General features: G+C 33.2%; 1 non-coding gene across 1 annotated transcript; it reads left to right on the plus strand.

Moving 5' to 3' along the window:
* Window positions 1–3,516: 3,516 nt before the first annotated feature.
* On the plus strand, window positions 3,517–3,617 carry LOC142523558 (small nucleolar RNA R71). The gene has a single exon (XR_012814746.1). It is a non-coding gene; the product is annotated as a small nucleolar RNA R71 (small nucleolar RNA).

Here is a 3,617-nt window from a genome sequence, read left to right on the forward strand (position 1 = left end):
ACATTTTTCCCAATTTAAAACAAGATTTTTTTTCTTCACATCTTTTTAATACTTCTTCTAGATTTTTAAGACAATTTTCAAATGAGTTTCCAAAAACAGTTATATCATCCATAAAAACTTCTACATATTCTTCAATCATATCACTGAAAATACTTAACATACATCTTTGAAAAGTAGCCGGAGCATTACATAAACCAAATGGCATTCTTTTAAATGCAAAAGTTCCGAAAGGACAAGTAAAAGTAGTTTTTTCTTGATTTTCTAATGATATAGGTATTTGATAATACCCCGAATACCCATCAAGAAAACAATAATAAGAATTTCCTGCTACTTTTTCTAGAATTTGATCTAAAAATGGTAATGGGAAATGATCTTTTCTAGTTGCATCATTTAATTTTCTATAATCAATACACATACGTCAACTAGATGGAATCCTAGCTTGTAATAACTCTCCCTTTTCATTTTTCATAACAGTGATGCCGGACTTTTTAGGTACTACTTGTGTTGGACTTACCCATTTACTATCTGAAATTGGATAGATAATTCCAGCGTCTAATAGTTTTAATACTTCATTCTTAATAACTTCCTTCATATGTGGATTTAACCTTCTTTGTGGTTGTTGATATGTTTTAGCATTTTCTTCCAAGTGAATTTTATGTGTACAAATTAAAGGATTCATACCTTTTATATCTTTCAAAGTCCATTCAATTGCATTTTCATATTTTTTAAGTAATTTAATCAAATCTTCTTCTTGATTTGGCAAAAGAGTGGAAGAAATTACAACAGGAAATGTTTTATTTTCACCAAGAAATACATATTTCAATTCTAATGGTAAAACTTTTAATTCAAGTTTTGTATTATCATCTTCTTTAAAATTATTTTTAGACTCAAAACTTTCTATTGAAAAAACTTCAGATTGTTGATTTAAATTTTCTTCTTGTATATTTTCTTCCACAATTGTTTCAATTTCATTATCATATTCATTTTCATTAATACTTGGTTGTTTACATAAATTGAACACATTAAGTTCTAGAGTCATATTTCCAAAAGACAATTTCATTATTCCATTTCGACAATTAATTAAAACATTTGAAGTTGTTAGAAATGGTCGTCCCAATATTACTGGAATTTCATTATGTACTTCTATTGGTTGTATATCCAAAACAATAAAATCTACAAGATATATGAATTTATCAACTTGAACCAACACATCTTCTACAATACCTCTAGGTATTTTGATTGACCTATCCGCCAGTAAGAGAGTAACAGAAGTGGGTTTTAATTCTTCTAAATTAAGTTTTTCATAAACTGAATAAGGAATTAAATTCACACTTGCTCCCAAATCCAACAAAGCTTTTTTAATTTTATTTTCTCCAATAATACATGAAATTGTTGGACAACCAGGATCTTTATATTTTAAACTAGAATTATTTTGAAGAATAGAACTTACTTGTTCAGCCAAGAATGTTTTTTTCTTCACATGCAATTTTCTCTTTACAGTACATAAGTTTTTTAAAAATTTTGCATAAGAAGGTACTTGTTTAATAGCATCTAATAATGGAATATTTATGTAACGTCCCAGATTCGACGAATGTCCTCACTGTATCAAGACGAGTCTTTCCAGCATGCTTATGTCCTCACTCACACGCACCCCGGGAAACTTCCTAGGAGGTCACCCATCCCAAAATTGCCCCAATTCAAGCACGCTTAACTTCGGAGTTCTTATGTGATGAGCTACCGAAAAGAAGATGCACCTTCGAGATATGAGTAGTACAAATCAAATCTTTTAAGCCCTCTTCAACTTTACAGTCCATTACATTGAACAGTCTCGGAATCCCTCTCATTCCCGTGTGGGTCGGTTTATTCATGTTCCCTCCACCTAGAAGCCTGCCAGGAGCCGCTCATTGTCCGTGCAACTGATGGCACCGGCGATCACCCCCCGCCCTCTTCGGCCCCGGGCCTCACATGCCCACCAGCTTCCGCTTGGTTCGTCCTTGAACCACACCGTACTAAGAGAGGTCGGCTCTGATACCAACTGTAACGTCCCAGATTCGACGACTGTCCTCACTGTATCAAGACGAGTCTTTCCAGCATGCTTATGTCCTCACTCACATGCACCCCGGAAAGCTTCCCAGGAGGTCACCCATCCCAAAATTGCCCCAAGTCAAGCACGCTTAACTTTGGAGTTCTTATGTGATGAGCTACCGAAAAGAAGATGCACCTTCGTGATATGAGTAGTACAAATCAAATCTTTTAAGCCCTCTTCAACTTTACAGTCCATTACATTGAACAGTCTCGGAATCCCTCTCATTCCCGTGTGGGTCGGTTCATTCATGTTCCCTCCACCTAGAAGCCTGCCAGGAGCCGCTCATTGTCCGTGCAACTGATGGCACCGGCGATCACCCCCCGCCCTCTTCGGCCCCGGGCCTCACAATTTATCTTCACTTGTTTAAAAACTTCATAGATATCAGAATCACTTTTTTGTTTTTTATGATTTGTTAATGCATGAGGAAATGGTGGAGGTTTATTTGACTTATTTACTATTTCAGATGATTTATCATTCACCATATTATTCTTAAAATTTAAGGTATCATCATTCTCAAAAGTATCAGGATTATCATCCTTACTCTTTGATTTTAAATGATCTTTGTTTTCATTACTATATGGATCATTAACTATTTTACCACTTCTAAGGTTAATAACAGATTTTTTTGATCAATTTTTTCATTTTTTAATTCTTGATTTTGATTTTTAGGATTAGGTTGAGGTTGAGATGGAAATTTTCCTTTTTCATGAATATTAAGTGCAGATGCAAATTTTGCAAAAGTTTCTTTCAAATCACTCATAGATTAACTGTTTTGAATATTGGTAAACTCTTGCTTTTGGATAAATGCATGAATTACATCTTCAAAGTTTTTTCTTGGAGGTGTAACATAAGGAATATAACCTTGATGATTTTGGTTATTTTGAAAATATTGTTGTGACGGTTGTGCATTATTATCATTCCTCCAACTAAAATTAGGATGATTTTTCCATCCAGGATTATATGATGGTGAAAAAGGATCTAGTATTGGTTTTTTATAATTGTTAACATAATTTGCTTGTTCATGGAGACATTCTTTAAATGAAGGTAATGTTGGACAATCTTTTGCAGCATGATCATGTGTATCACATATATGACAAACAATTTCTTGAATACTTTTTAATTGACCACTCTTTTTTCATTTCTAATGACTCAATTTTTCTTGCTAAAGATGCAAGTTTAGCTTGAATATCTATATCATCTTTAAGATTATAGATACCACCCTCATTTGTTGAATTATTGTTTTTAGTTGTTGGTGGTTCTATTGTGCCTATATTATCCCAATTTTGAGCATTTTCTGCTAATGATCCAAATATTCCATAGCTTCATTTGGGTTTTTATCTTCAAAAGTTCCATTACACATGAATTCTATCATTTGCCTATCTTTAGGTATTAGACCTTCATAAAAGTGAGAAACTATTCTCCATGTTTCAAAACCATGATGTGGGCATGTATTAAGTAATTCTTTATATCTATCCCAACATTGATAAAACGTTTCTCCTTGTTTTTGAGGAAAAAGTTGTAATTTGTCTTT

The sequence above is a fragment of the Primulina tabacum genome, chromosome 13 (genome assembly GCF_025594145.1).
Source record: "Primulina tabacum isolate GXHZ01 chromosome 13, ASM2559414v2, whole genome shotgun sequence".
NCBI lineage: Eukaryota > Viridiplantae > Streptophyta > Magnoliopsida > Lamiales > Gesneriaceae > Primulina > Primulina tabacum.